This window comes from Atractosteus spatula, unplaced genomic scaffold (assembly GCF_055471065.1).
Source record: "Atractosteus spatula isolate fAtrSpa1 unplaced genomic scaffold, fAtrSpa1.hap1 Scaffold_62, whole genome shotgun sequence".
In the NCBI taxonomy this organism is placed as follows: Eukaryota; Metazoa; Chordata; class Actinopteri; order Semionotiformes; family Lepisosteidae; genus Atractosteus; species Atractosteus spatula.
The window spans coordinates 68,450-83,566 of NW_028296893.1; the positions used below are offsets into that span (position 1 = coordinate 68,450).

The 15,117-nt window shown below is 49.2% G+C and overlaps 8 non-coding genes and 2 pseudogenes across 8 annotated transcripts; 5 read left to right on the forward strand and 5 right to left on the reverse strand.

Annotated features, from left to right (window-relative positions):
• Positions 1-4,871: 4,871 nt before the first annotated feature.
• Positions 4,872-4,990, reverse strand: LOC148805962 (5S ribosomal RNA; annotated as a pseudogene).
• A 537-nt stretch (positions 4,991-5,527) lies between these two features.
• Positions 5,528-5,646, reverse strand: LOC148805963 (5S ribosomal RNA; annotated as a pseudogene).
• Positions 5,647-7,827: 2,181 nt separating this feature from the next.
• Positions 7,828-7,900, reverse strand: trnag-ccc (transfer RNA glycine (anticodon CCC)). Its single transcript has one exon. It is a non-coding gene; the product is annotated as a tRNA-Gly (tRNA).
• Positions 7,901-8,626: 726 nt separating this feature from the next.
• trnah-gug (transfer RNA histidin (anticodon GUG)) lies at positions 8,627-8,698 on the forward strand. Its single transcript has one exon. It is a non-coding gene; the product is annotated as a tRNA-His (tRNA).
• Positions 8,699-10,539: 1,841 nt separating this feature from the next.
• On the forward strand, positions 10,540-10,611 carry trnad-guc (transfer RNA aspartic acid (anticodon GUC)). The gene has a single exon. It is a non-coding gene; the product is annotated as a tRNA-Asp (tRNA).
• Positions 10,612-11,027: 416 nt separating this feature from the next.
• On the forward strand, positions 11,028-11,099 carry trnad-guc (transfer RNA aspartic acid (anticodon GUC)). Its single transcript has one exon. It is a non-coding gene; the product is annotated as a tRNA-Asp (tRNA).
• Positions 11,100-12,245: 1,146 nt separating this feature from the next.
• Positions 12,246-12,317, reverse strand: trnae-uuc (transfer RNA glutamic acid (anticodon UUC)). The gene has a single exon. It is a non-coding gene; the product is annotated as a tRNA-Glu (tRNA).
• Positions 12,318-12,518: 201 nt separating this feature from the next.
• On the forward strand, positions 12,519-12,590 carry trnah-gug (transfer RNA histidin (anticodon GUG)). The gene has a single exon. It is a non-coding gene; the product is annotated as a tRNA-His (tRNA).
• A 742-nt stretch (positions 12,591-13,332) lies between these two features.
• On the reverse strand, positions 13,333-13,405 carry trnaf-gaa (transfer RNA phenylalanine (anticodon GAA)). Its single transcript has one exon. It is a non-coding gene; the product is annotated as a tRNA-Phe (tRNA).
• Positions 13,406-14,417: 1,012 nt separating this feature from the next.
• On the forward strand, positions 14,418-14,489 carry trnad-guc (transfer RNA aspartic acid (anticodon GUC)). The gene has a single exon. It is a non-coding gene; the product is annotated as a tRNA-Asp (tRNA).
• Positions 14,490-15,117: the final 628 nt, after the last annotated feature.

Consider the following 15,117-nt stretch of genomic DNA (forward strand, 5'->3'; position numbering starts at 1 on the left):
GGTAAAGGTTAGAAATGAAACAGAAGAACCCTTATAAATTATAAATATCTTACCTTGCTGATGTGTCTTCAGGATTCCACATAAAACAGTCCATGGACTCCGCCAGTCTCACATTCTCACCACACATGAGCCCTATGCTCTTGCAATCCCCGACCTGCCCATTCCTCAGGTGATTCAACAAGTCCTTCCTGGCCTGGAGAAGGAACTTGCTGATCTCCTCTGCTGAGGCTCATTTCATACACACCCTCTTTAGGTGAAGAGGAAACTGGTCAAATGTCTTCAGGCAGGTCTTGCACACCAGAGGAATCCTCATGGGTCTCTTTTGAAAATAAATAACTTTTGTGTAAAGGAACAAGTCAAGACTGTTTCAGTTTCTTAACCGAGCCTTAATTTTCTCTCCAATAGCTTCACCATATTGTTTATTGTATTTTTATCAGAATTATACCTTGCTCTAAAATAATGACTTTATAAAACAACTTAACTCTTACTTGGTCTTGTTCGCAGTCTTTCCAGTAGAAGTCGTTGTAGAATTTAAAAACTGCTGTGATAATTTGATCTGCCTGAGTGTCCTTCCCTAACCCAGTATTGATAGCTTGTGTACTGTAGGGTCCAAAGGTGGTGTTCTGCAATTTCCTCCCATAATGTTTCTTTGATCAGTTGGGAGCAAGTGTGAAAGCTTCCTCCCAGTGGGGAAGCTCAAGATCCTCTAGTTGTATGACAGATTTTGCTCTTCGAGGATCTGCAGTGTGGTGTGAAGCCAATTTTTGGCATTGCTTACCAGCTTCAAATATGTGAGTTTGGGTGGCTTGGCAGGTTTTATGAGTTCCTTGGTCTTCCGTCGTAGGCTGGCGGGTGCTCGGTTCTCCCGTCCAATAAAACTGCTGTGTTTTGTAAATGGTGGACTGTTTGGATCATTTTGTAGATGATCCTGGTTCCTTGTTGGAAGGTATCCTGTCTGTTTGACATGTTTGTTGTGTAGGCAGTGTGGAGGGTGACCGTACGGTTGCGTGCGTTGTCAACTCTGGATTGATCCATACTTACCATTTAAATGCCTAAAGCTTCGTTGACACCATTAGGTTTCCACTGTTAGGCAGCTTTACCTCTGTAGAATCTGTGGCTCCATAGGAAGACAATCTTGCCTTTCTGTGTGTCGCTATGTTTCTGCCTGGGTCTTCTTCAGGCATTGTTCTGGAACACTGTGTCCATGCTGGCCTGTTTTTATCCTGTTTTGTAAGGGGCAGTGTGTTGTAGTTCCTCCTAGGGGGCTAGTTTGTATCCTATGGTCTGTGTTCCTTCTGTATGTTTCTGTACGAGTAGGTGCAGTTTCAGTTGGTGAATGGGTTTCTGCTTTCCCTGGTGGGGATTATGCATGGACCATTAACATCTCAATAGGAAATCAGGGTCTTTTTGTTTTCCTCCCTAGTAGGACTGTGCAAGCTGTGCGAGTTTCCATAGCTGATTGGTTTCAGTTATTCTTCTGTTTGTTGCGTGTTAGTATGGTGAAGAGTTCCAGTCCCTGTAGGGTCTGGCTATTGAGGAGAGGGGAACAAAGCTCCTTCTCCCAGATTTTATCCGAGAGGGGACCATCTGGGACAAGGAGAGCACTCTCCTTCCAACGACTAAAACCCTCCCGGTTTTTCTGATGTTCAGGTCTTGTGTAAAGATAGTATTAAGTCTTTTGATCCACTCCCTTTCCTTTTTCTTTCTTTCTATCTCTGTCCAGTTGGGGTTGCTTTCCAGTCCCGTGGTTCCTGATGTACCTGTGTTGTGTCAGCTGGGTTCGGATGGAGTTACCCGTTCCCCCCACATAGGTCACCCCGCACTTTTTGCACTGGATGCTGTAGATGGCGTTATTGATGTTTTCTGAGAGTGCCCTTTGCAACTGGAAGATTTCTTTAGTTTCTTTGTTTTGGATCATTGTTTTCTGTTATGAAATGTTTGGCTCTTGGTGTATATGATCTGTTTTGTACAGGTTTTAGCTTGCTTTGGACTAATTAATGCTGAAGGTTTTTGTTTTTTTCTGTGTGCAGATATGATTTTGTGCTCCCTCAGTAACGCCCTTTCTCTTGCCATTTTTTATAGCCATGAACACCGAACTGGGCGACCCTAACAGAGCAAATAAATTAGCCTGAGTGATCAGAGGGACGGTGTTACCACAGGTTCTATGTAAAATACGTTGTATTTTGGAATACACACCGCTGAATCCGCCAGGCTTCAGTTTCTGATCTGAAAACATCAGAATCGCAGTAATTTCACTCATGTTCTTTACATGCACATCTATCTCTTTAACAAATTCAAGGACATTAGCATTCAGTTAATTGATTTTCATTTCAAGCTTTGCAGAAAGAAGAGTGTAAAGCACTTTTTGTAAGAATTCTTACGTATACATTCGAAATTTTTCGTTCTTCTCACAATGGCACACCTGTGTCTGTAAAACAGAGTGAAAGCTCTATTCACATTGCGAGTATTTCACAGCCCTGGTTTTACATAGATCTTTTTTCTTTTCTGTAAAAATAAGTATAAATAAGTATAAAATAAGTTTTGCAACGCACCAAAAGTCACGTGTAGTATTTTTCCATCTACCTTTACAAGTAAGGAGCGTACATTCTCATATGGCGAGCGGTCGTCAATTATTTTTCTCAGCAAGTGCTTTATAATCTGCTCAGTATCATCTGTAAAAGTATAGGCACCCAGGCCACTGGCGATGTACAGAACAGCCGATAAAATTCGGGCTAAACTGAGACACTTATAAATTTCTAATGCGGCAAACAACACATCTTTGTACTGTAACATGACCAGGGGAAGGGTCATTCATAACAGGTATTTTCGGAATGACCTACTTAAAATACTAGATATGGACCTTAGCAAAATGGCTGCCAAAAAGAATCAGCTGACCGGTAAATGGAAAGGGTCTACCCTGAGAAACAATGAGACACAGCTGAGCCGCATCAGGAACCGAAATATAAGTGCCCCGGAGGCAGTGAACAGGGCGGAAGCCGATAAGGTGAATGCGGTTTGGAGGAAAAGAGAGGAAAGAGGTGTATGTTAAAGATCGGGCTACAGAATAACGGACTACTGAAAGGAGAAAAGGTTTATGGTTTTTGGATTACGGACACTGGATAAAGATACATCGCGGATTGGCTTTATTACGGACTTTTGGAACTCGGATCGGATCAGGATTAAGGGAACGGATTACGGACTGTATTTGGAAGATAGTTGGAGGAAGAAAAGCCACGAAACTCAGGAAAGAAAAGTGTGGTGTGAGTACTACTTTCATTTACATAAACTTTCCCCCGGAGACACCACAGTACCCATCCGCGCACCCGACAACCAGGCATGTGTGACCCCGTTGACCTGGATGATTAATCAAACAGGCCGCGCATTCATCAACCACAACCCCCTTTAAACAATGGTTGAAGGTGCAACATACCACCCACTTTACAATCTGATCCATAGCATCGGGCTCATTAGAGCCATCGTTAGCTAAACTAGGTTGAACATTATCATTAATCACATTTTGGCGAACACACATGAACAGACACGAAACATTCAAGCTTGATGGTAGTTTGAAGATTGATGCATCGACCTCTTCGTTATTCTATTAAAGGAAAAAAGAAAAGGAAGGCTTAACAAAATAAATAGGCATGCTTTTTACCTAAAATATTTAAATTGTAATGCCTCTTTTGTGTTAGAGTTCTTTGTTTGCTTCGAACTTGCTGTGGTTTAATATTTACCATTTGTAGCAACTCTTCATCAGTCGTTGACGGACCCCCAACACCTGAATCGCCATCAGAGTTCACATGACAGCCACTGTCACACACCACTGAGTGCTGAGTCAGCTTTTGCTAAAAAGAAGACAAAGTGTTGAAAACGAAATACGCTAAACGCAGATTGAAACAACAATTCCACGATCAGAAAAAATATTTTAGCAACCTACTTCTTCAGTTTGCATAGCAGAGGAATCCGATGATTCACTACTCAAAGAAGCCATCTTCGCAGCAGTCAATATCGGGGCCTCACAGCTCAGGTGTCACACTTCAAAACTGGCAAGTCGGCTAATTTAAGCATAAACTCCAAATTTGTAACCATGCTCAAGACATTTTTCAAATGGTTGTGATGTTTTAGAACGCCCCACCATATCCCCCCGCCCCAAAATCACACGTGTTTTATCGAGAGTGAAAAGTAATCACGTTGAATTAAAATATGTAAGCTTATTTCAATGACAAATTCTCAACAACTTTTCAAAAGTTTGAAATGATTTTCCACGTACCGTGAACGTAAAGTCTTTAAACCTTAAAAATATTAACATGCAACCCAAGCCTCAAATGATGTGTGTTTCTCTAGAAAAGAAATTACATTGAATCAAAAAATGTAAAACTTATTTTATCTTTTGAGAAGAGCATTGTAGGGCGGGTCTTTATATTTTAGTGGATAGGTCATAAAAGTGTTAAAATAATTGAATAAGACACATTTAGCAGCGATAACTTATAAGCACGAGCAAAAATTGATCTTATAGATTATAGACGCTTATAGATTTTAACAATATAACAGACTTTACTAAAATGTTTACTTTTAAAATAAATATTACATCACAACATGTCCACACTCAGGCACCTGCCGTTAAAGGTTATGGGATGTAGAGATACAGTATATAAGGTTCATGATAAGAATAAATGGCTGGCGATAAACCTTTCCTCGATCCTTTGCGGACTTGTAAAACTGTTCATGATCAGAATAAAAAACGCTCACGCTATTACACAAGCACCCGTGTCTCGCCAAAGCTGACAAATAAACAGACGGAAAAGCCGCACTGCACGTGTGAACAGGGGAATGAGCGAGCGAGCGGGGATAGGGCGCCTCCTGCGCTTAAAAGCTTACAGCACCTGGTATTCCCAGGCGGTCTCCCATCCAAGTACTAACCAGGCCCATCCCTGTTTAGCTTCCAAAATCAGACAAGATCAGGCGTGCTCAAGGGGGTGTGGCCGTAAGCGAGAGCAGGGCTCACTGGCACCCTTCTTATAGAGAGGACAGCTCCGCCACATCTTTTACGACGCTGCTTTTTTTCCCTTGCGTTTTTCTCTTCTTCCCACGTTCTCTCTCTTCACTGCCTTCGTCCCCGCTCTATTTCACTTCAGCCTTTCACTCTTGCTTCCTTCCAATGAGGACGGAGCTGCGGGAGAAAGGGCGCTATAGAGGATCGCTGTGGAGAGCTGCTGCTGTGCTTTGACATCTGAGCTCTGTGGAAAATGATCTCAATACAATTCTGAAAAAGGCGACTCCCCGAACGCCAGCCGAACAAGTCTCCACAGCCGAAGCGCTGTGTCTCTTTTCAGCTGGCGATAAACCTTTCCTCGATCCTTTGCGGACTTGTAAAACTGTTCATGATCAGAATAAAAAAGGCTCACGCTAATACACAAGCACCCGTGTCTCGCCAAAGCTGACAAATAAACAGACAGAAAAGCCGCACTGCACGTGTGAACAGGGGAATGAGCGAGCGAGCGGGGATAGGGCGCCTCCTGCGCTTAAAAGCTTATAACACCTAGTACTCGCAGGCGGTCTCCCATCCAAGTACTAACCAGGCCCGTCCCTGCTTAGCTTCCGCAATCAAACGAGATCAGGCGTGCTCAAGGGGGTGTGGCCATAAGGGACAGCAGGGCTCACTGGCACCCTTCTATTAGAGAGGACAGCTCCGTCACCTCTTTTACGACGCTGCTTTTTTTCCCTTGCGTTTTTCTCTTCTTCCCACGTTCTCTCTCTTCACTGCCTTCGTCCCCGCTCTATTTCACTTCAGCCTTTCACTTGTAGCGGCAATGGTTGTTAATAAGACAGAATTAAGTGTTGCTGTGCTTTTTCAAATGAGGCCCCATCTCTCTGTTCATCTCTGTGGTGCAGCCACAGAGAAACTATTCATGCAGGCTGATTTAAAGATGTTTTCTTTTGATAAGGGACAGCTCCCAAATGGGGATGCACTTAGCTAAGCCTAGCTATCATGATCAATGGTCATCCATTGGCGCCTATCTTTCTAGGGTGTGCCAGATGGACATCTGGACTGCATTCCTAAGTGTCAGGAGTAAGTGACTCACATCTCACCTTCAACAACCAATCAGGGACTGGTAGGGCCGAGTAACCTACGTGGGACTCTGATGCCCATGGAACTTTCAGCCAATGAACGAGCTGAAGTTCCTCCAGGTAAAAACAGGCAACACAGAGGGCCTGAGAGACTATTTCCTGGACTTTTCTAAAGGGAATTCAAAGGAGAATTCCAGGGCAGGACGGCCCAGGAGCCAAAGGCTCCCAAGGGCAGGACATTCTCGCAGCGCGCCTCCTGACCATCCTAAGAGTCAGCCTGGACAACCACGGAACGACCAGTGTGTCCGAGTGCCAGAACTTTCCTTTGTTCTAAGAGTCTAGAGCGGAGGTTGCCAGAGAGTAACCAGAGGATCCACCTGAGGTAAGCACCAGCAGCAAGCCTTGTGAACAGGTCGGAACTGTGGACAGCTGAATCACTATTCAGAACTAGCGCTTCATCAGGAATGAACCGGTCCTCTTCCTGACTTGCTGGGACCCACAGTCATCTTTTCTCCTGTGCACAAACTTTGCTAGTTAAAGCCAACACTAACTAGCCGGTCAGTGAGCATCTGCAGCACAGCACAGCCTGGCACGGAGCCAAAGAGCCCGCAGGAGATCTGAATCCCCAGAGATTGGATGAGTATTCAACTTCAATGCATTACAGCTCAAGAATTCAATTGTTATCCCAACCAGTTGATATCAATTTTATTCCTAAGAGTTATGTACTTGTTTTGAGTATCTAATGTAGAAGTTGTAACCAAGTTCAATTACGAAACGGTCTAAATGAATGATATACTGAACTTATGTCCTCTTGATATATGTAACTCTTTGTAACTGAATGAATATATATCTTTTGTATTCTGAAAACCGTCACGATAAGATCTGTTAGGTTTACATGCATATTTTATGTATTAATAAATGTATCCTCGTGTATTAGTACCTGTGTGTGTGTGTGTGTGTGTGTGTGTGTTGTTTGAGTTATATCGCATGGTTGGATTCTAAGGCCATTAAAAGAATCCATTTCGTGATTTACGGCTACAATTAATAATTGTCCCCTTAAATGCCCAAATTCTACATTAGTATAGTGGCAAGTATCCCCGCCTGTCACGCGGGAGATTGGGGTTTGATTCCCCACCGGGGAGTAGCTTTTCTTTTACCTCCTTAGAGAAAGGACTGCCTTTCACTTCTCTGTTTTCTTTCACAGCGTCGTGCACCTTTTCATTGCTCTCGCTTTCAGAGCCTCCGCACGGCACACGACTCGACATCAGAAAGCACATTGAAGTGAAAGCAGGAAGCGCTGCGACATGCACTGTGCAGATCCTGCCACACTAAGAGGTGAGTGGGTCTGTTCGATGCACAAAGAACGCTTTGATAAGCGTCAAAGGCAAGTCATTCCGAGTTGGTCGTTTGTGTTTTCTGTTCAGACGCGAAATGCTGAAATGATCTCTCGGCTCCTCGGTTGTCATTTCTGCTCCGTAAAGAAATCACAGCACGCGTCGGCTTCCAGCACGGTGGGTCGGGACACGATGCCGGGGGTCGGAGAGAGCGATGTCTTCCTCGTTAGTATAGTGGTGATTATCCCCACCTGTCACGCGGGAGACTGGGGTACATCAGGACGCGCATTGGAGTGAAAGCAGGATGCGCTGCGACATGCACTGTGCAGATCCCGCCACACTAAGAGGTGAGTGGGTCTGTGCGATCACAGCGCTAGGCGAATCCCCAATCCCCTTTTGTGCGTGGCGACAAAAGAAGCCGGTCTGTTTCCGCCCAGTTTCGAACCAGGGACTTTTCGCGTGGGAGGCAAACGTGATAACCACTACACTACGGAAACGGTAGCAAACCCTTCCCAGCGGCCCAGTGCTGAGCTTCGCCAATGCGATTCAGCTGCTTCCAGTGCCTTTATTGGAGTGCGCTGATGGACCGTGCTCTCTCTCCAGAGACCAGCACGCCTGTCATGGACGGAGCAGGAAAAGCGGCGCCACATTCTACAGCCCTCTCCACGCAATCGACGAAATCGGGCTACTGAAGTGGAGAAAATCGCCTCTCCAGAAAGTGCAAATATCATCTTGGAGAGTATAAATCCTATTGCCGAAGGTCAGCCCTGTCTACCAGAGTAACCCTCCCACCTCCTGCAGCGATGATCAGCTCGTCTCACACGCGAGAAGTCTTCGGTTGGAAACAAGCGCCCCCTCTTCTCGCGCGTTTTGCACGTTCGAGTGGTTTTAATGCGGCTCCTTCGTACACGGTGCTGATCTTTTGGAAAGCAGGAGGCAAAACTGACACGTTCCCATACCGGGAGTCAAACCCGGGCCGCCTGGGTGAAAACCAGGAATCCTAACCGCTAGACCATATGGGAGCACACAACCCCGCTGTTCCGGGCATCATGCAAGCAAACTACATAAATATGAGAAAACACGCAAGAGAGTTGTCACTCAGAGTGTCGAAGGGTCGATGTATACTGGGGCTCAGTTGAAATGCAACGTCAGGACTTTTCCGAATTAGGTCACACGAAGAGAGCACAGCCTTTTCCGCCCTACCATGTGTGTATCGGTAACTCGCCGTGATCGTATAGTGGTCAGTACTTTGCGTTGTGGCCGCAACAACCCCGGTTCGAATCCGGGTCACGGCAGAATAGGGGCGTCTGCTTTTACTACTTGCGCGAATGAAGGCAAAAGAAAGCCAATCGATGTGAACGAACGGCGCTTTACAGAGGAGTACTGCCTGACTGGATCGTTGATGAACGACAGAGGCCACTCCGACCTCTTCTCGGTTTTCTTCAACGACTTACTAAGGATCTTCTTCACATTCGCCCATGCAGGGGAAGCCAGTTACACCAAAGCAAACGCAGGAAAGTGCATTTCAAGCAGAGACCAGGAGGGACTTGTTTACACCGAGAGTGGTCGGAGAATGGAACAATGCGCCCAGCCCTGTTGCTGGAGCCGATTCTTGATGAGATCTTGGGCTCACTGGATGCTAATCTTTCTGTTGTTCTTGCAGGTCCTGCGCTGCTTTTGAGCCGACAGAGCTCGTCCTGGTCTGTCGGCACAGCCCAATTGCAAATGATCGGCTCCGCGTACAGAAGGAACGTGCGTTTGGTACAAGAGTGCATGAAGGCACCGGAAATACATTGGGAACAAATGACCGGTCGCTCAAGACCTCTGTGAAGTACAGGAGCGTGCAACAAGAGGCTGTTTTCGCCCGGTCTCGAACCGGGGACCTTTCGCGTGTTAGGCGAACGTGATAGCCGCTACACTACGGAAACCTGCAGGGACCGCTGCTGGTGTCTCGCTTGCGTTTCGGGCTGAGAATGGGAAGCGTCACTTTAGGCAGGGGGCGCTGGAGAGAGGAACAAAGGGCGCGATGAAACAAAATGCCGAAACCCGGGATCGAACCAGGGACCTTTAAATCTTCAGTCTAACGCTCTCACAACTGAGCTATTTCAGCAGTGCACAGAGCCCACAGCCACCTGCTCCAGCCTTCCTGTATTGCGGCATGAGCGCACCAAGAGGAGCGGGAGAGTGTTGCAGGAACGTCACTCAGAAGGAAAGCCACCCAGCTGCGCCCTCTGAGCTCTGTCCAGCGCATCTTCCTCGCATGGACTCCTGCCTGCGACGGGCAGGAAACAATTAGCAAGAACAGAACAGCACCCCATGGGTGTCTCATGACCACACCTTAGGTTGTGACACGTGCAGGTGTGAGGGGTTGCCGGGCTACTCTGGAGCAGAGCTTGGGCGGAGGGGGGGCGGGAAAGCAGACAAAGAGGTGACACCTCAAGGTCTGCACGATCACAGCTCTCCGCCGCCCCAGGCTTCCGCTCGATAAGCTACTGGACACACCCGCCCCTCCTCACACAGACCGTGGAAAAGCCCCCGAATGGGAGGGCTCTCTCTTCCTCCCAGGAGCTCTTGGACACGATGCACAGACAGAGCGCGGGGAGCCGCCGCCTGCAAACACGGCTCCAGGCAGGACTCCACTCCACAGGAGCCGCAGAGCAGAGGAGATGGGGGCAGCTTAGTTCCTGTGCAGAGACCTGAGCTGTTGTTGCTGCGGACGCTGTCTTTTCTGTTCTCGGGGTAGGAGTGAATGTTGAGTTGCCCTTAGAAATGAAGCAGAGCACTTCAACGGCACGGGTGTGTGTGTGTGCGTGCGCCCTGGTGATTCTGGGAGACAGATCGAACCTGGGCTAAAAGAGAGGGGGCTTAGCCCTCTTCCATTTGCTAGTTCAGAGTTGTACAACCCATTCGTATCTGCTAGGCGGCGCAGTCGTCGTGCACAAAGAACGCTTTGAAAAGCGTCAAAAGCAAGTCATTCCGAGTTGGTCGTTTGTGTTTTCCGTTCAGACGCGAAATGCTGAAATGATCTCTCGGCTCCTCGGTTGTCATTTCTGCTCCGTAAAGGAATCACAGCACGCGTCGCCTTCCAGCACGCTGGGTCGGGACACGATGCCGAGGATCGAAGGGTGTGATGTCTTCCTCGTTAGTATAGTGGCAAGTATCCCCGCCTGTCACGCGGGAGACCGGGGTTCGATTCCCCGACGGGGAGTAGAAAGCTTTACTTTTACCTCCTTAGAGAAAGGACTGCCTTTCACTTCTCTGTTTTCTTTCACAGCGTCGTGCACCTTTTCATTGCTCTCGCTTTCAGAGCCTCCGCACGGCACACGACTCGACATCAGAAAGCACATTGAAGTGAAAGCAGGAAGCGCTGCGACATGCACTGTGCAGATCCCGCCACACTAAGAGGTGAGTGGGTCTGTTCGATGCACAAAGAACGCTTTGATAAGCGTCAAAGGCAAGTCATTCCGAGTTGGTCGTTTGAGTTTTCTGTTCAGACGCGAAATGCTGAAATGATCTCTCGGCTCCTCGGTTGTCATTTCTGCTCCGTAAAGAAATCACAGCACGCGTCGGCTTCCAGCACGGTGGGTCGGGACACGATACCGGGGGTCGAAGGGTGTGATGTCTTCCTCGTTAGTATAGTGGCAAGTATCCCCGCCTGTCACGCGGGAGACCGGGGTTCGATTCCCCGACGGGGAGTAAAAAGCTTTTCTTTTACCTCCTTAGAGAAAGGACTGCCTTTCACTTCTCTGTTTTCTTTCACAGCATCGTGCACCTTTTCATTGCTCTCGCTTTCAGAGCCTCCGCACGGCACACGACTCGACATCAGAAAGCACATTGAAGTGAAAGCAGGAAGCGCTGCGACATGCACTGTGCAGATCCCGCCACACTAAGAGGTGAGTGGGTCTGTTCGATGCACAAAGAACGCTTTGATAAGCGTCAAAGGCAAGTCATTCCGAGTTGGTCGTTTGTGTTTTCTGTTCAGACGCGAAATGCTGAAATGATCTCTCGGCTCCTCGGTTGTCATTTCTGCTCCGTAAAGAAATCACAGCACGCGTCGGCTTCCAGCACGGTGGGTCGGGACACGATGCCGGGGGTCGGAGAGAGCGATGTCTTCCTCGTTAGTATAGTGGTGATTATCCCCACCTGTCACGCGGGAGACTGGGGTACATCAGGACGCGCATTGGAGTGAAAGCAGGATGCGCTGCGACATGCACTGTGCAGATCCCGCCACACTAAGAGGTGAGTGGGTCTGTGCGATCACAGCGCTAGGCGAATCCCCAATCCCCTTTTGTGCGTGGCGACAAAAGAAGCCGGTCTGTTTCCGCCCAGTTTCGAACCAGGGACTTTTCGCGTGTGAGACAAACATGATAACCACTACACTACGGAAACGGTAGCAAACCCTTCCCAGCGGCCCAGTGCTGAGCTTCGCCAATGCGATTCAGCTGCTTCCAGTGCCTTTATTGGAGTGCGCTGATGGACCGTGCTCTCTCTCCAGAGACCAGCACGCCTGTCATGGATGGAGCAGGAAAAGCGGCGCCACATTCTACAGCCCTCTCCACGCAATCGACGAAATCGGGCTACTGAAGTGGAGAAAATCGCCTCTCCAGAAAGTGCAAATATCATCTTGGAGAGTATAAATCCTATTGCCGAAGGTCAGCCCTGTCTACCAGAGTAACCCTCCCACCTCCTGCAGCGATGATCAGCTCGTCTCACACGCGAGAAGTCTTCGGTTGGAAACAAGCGCCCCCTCTTCTCGCGCGTTTTGCACGTTCGAGTGGTTTTAATGCGGCTCCTTCGTACACGGTGCTGATCTTTTGGAAAGCAGGAGGCAAAACTGACACGTTCCCATACCGGGAGTCAAACCCGGGCCGCCTGGGTGAAAACCAGGAATCCTAACCACTAGACCATATGGGAGCACACACCCCCGCTGTTCCGGGCATCATGCAAGCAAACTACATAAATATGAGAAAACACGCAAGAGAGTTGTCACTCAGAGTGTCGAAGGGTCGATGTATACTGGGGCTCAGTTGAAATGCAACGTCAGGACTTTTCCGAATTAGGTCACACGAAGAGAGCACAGCCTTTTCCGCCCTACCATGTGTGTATCGGTAACTCGCCGTGATCGTATAGTGGTCAGTACTTTGCGTTGTGGCCGCAACAACCCCGGTTCGAATCCGGGTCACGGCAGAATAGGGGCGTCTGCTTTTACTACTTGCGCGAATGAAGGCAAAAAAAAGCCAATGGATATGAACGAACGGCGCTTTACAGAGGAGTACTGCCTGACTGGATCGTTGATGAACGACAGAGGCCACTCCGACCTCTTCTCGGTTTTCTTCAACGACTTACTAAGGATCTTCTTCACATTCGCCCATGCAGGGGAAGCCAGTTACACCAAAGCAAACGCAGGAAAGTGCATTTCAAGCAGAGACCAGGAGGGACTTGTTTACACCGAGAGTGGTCGGAGAATGGAACAATGCGCCCAGCCCTGTTGCTGGAGCCGATTCTTGATGAGATCTTGGGCTCACTGGATGCTAATCTTTCTGTTGTTCTTGCAGGTCCTGCGCTGCTTTTGAGCCGACAGAGCTCGTCCTGGTCTGTCGGCACAGCCCAATTGCAAATGATCGGCTCCGCGTACAGAAGGAACGTGCGTTTGGTACAAGAGTGCATGAAGGCACCGGAAATACATTGGGAACAAATGACCGGTCGCTCAAGACCTCTGTGAAGTACAGGAGCGTGCAACAAGAGGCTGTTTCCGCCCGGTCTCGGACCGGGGACCTTTCGCGTGTTAGGCGAACGTGAAAGCCGCTACACTACGGAAACCTGCAGGGACCGCTGCTGGTGTCTCGCTTGCGTTTCGGGCTGAGAATGGGAAGCGTCACTTTAGGCAGGGGGCGCTGGAAAGAGGAACAAAGGGCGCGATGAAACAAAATGCCGAAACCCGGGATCGAACCAGGGACCTTTAGATCTTCAGTCTAACGCTCTCCCAACTGAGCTATTTCGGCAGTGCACAGAGCCCACAGCCACCTGCTCCAGTGGCATGAGCGCACCAAGAGGAGCGGGAGAGTGTTGCAGGAACGTCACTCAGAAGGAAAGCCACCCAGCTGCGCCCTCTGAGCTCTGTCCAGCGCATCTTCCTCGCATGGACTCCTGCCTGCGACGGCACGAAACAATTAGCAAGAACAGAACAGCACCCCATGGGTGTCTCATGACCACACCTTAGGTTGTGACACGTGCAGGTGTGAGGGGTTGCCGGGCTACTCTGGAGCAGAGCTTGGGCGGAGGGGGGGCGGGAAAGCAGACAAAGAGGTGACACCTCAAGGTCTGCACGATCACAGCTCTCCGCCGCCCCAGGCTTCCGCTCGATAAGCTACTGTACACACCCGCCCCTCCTCACACAGACCGTGGAAAAGCCCCCGAGTGGGAGGGCTCTCTCTTCCTCCCAGGAGCTCTTGGACACGACGCACAGACAGAGCGCGGGGAGCTGCCGCCTGCAAACACGGCTCCAGGCAGGACTCCACTCCGCAGGAGCCGCAGAGCAGAGGAGATGGGGGCAGCTTAGTTCCTGTGCAGAGACCTGAGCTGTTGTTGCTGCGGACGCTGTCTTTTCTGTTCTCGGGGTAGGAGTGAATGTTGAGTTGCCCTTAGAAATGAAGCAGAGCACTTCAACGGCACGGGTGTGTGTGTGTGCGTGCGCCCTGGTGATTCTGGGAGACAGATCGAACCTGGGCTAAAAGAGAGGGGGCTTAGCCCTCTTCCATTTGCTAGTTCAGAGTTGTACAACCCATTTGTATCTGCTAGGCGGCGCAGTCGTCGTGCACAAAGAACGCTTTGAAAAGCGTCAAAAGCAAGTCATTCTGAGTTGGTCGTTTGTGTTTTCCGTTCAGACGCGAAATGCTGAAATGATCTCTCGGCTCCTCGGTTGTCATTTCTGCTCCGTAAAGAAATCACAGCACGCGTCGCCTTCCAGCACGCTGGGTCGGGACACGATGCCGGGGATCGAAGGGTGTGATGTCTTCCTCGTTAGTATAGTGGCAAGTATCCCCGCCTGTCACGCGGGAGACCGGGGTTCGATTCCCCGACGGGGAGTAGAAAGCTTTTCTTTTACCTCCTTAGAGAAAGGACTGCCTTTCACTTCTCTGTTTTCTTTCACAGCGTCGTGCACCTTTTCATTGCTCTCGCTTTCAGAGCCTCCGCACGGCACACGACTCGACATCAGAAAGCACATTGAAGTGAAAGCAGGAAGCGCTGCGACATGCACTGTGCAGATCCAGCCACACTAAGAGGTGAGTGGGTCTGTTCGATGCACAAAGAACGCTTTGATAAGCGTCAAAGGCAAGTCATTCCGAGTTGGTCGTTTGTGTTTTCTGTTCAGACGCGAAATGCTGAAATGATCTCTCGGCTCCTCGGTTGTCATTTCTGCTCCGTAAAGAAATCACAGCACGCGTCGGCTTCCAGCACGGTGGGTCGGGACACGATGCCGGGGGTCGGAGAGAGCGATGTCTTCCTCGTTAGTATAGTGGTGATTATCCCCACCTGTCACGCGGGAGACTGGGGTACATCAGGACGCGCACTGGAGTGAAAGCAGGATGCGCTGCGACATGCACTGTGCAGATCCCGCCACACTTAGAGGTGAGTGGGTCTGTGCGATCACAGCGCTAGGCGAATCCCCAATCCCCTTTTGTGCGTGGCGACAAAAGAAGCCGGTCTGTTTCCG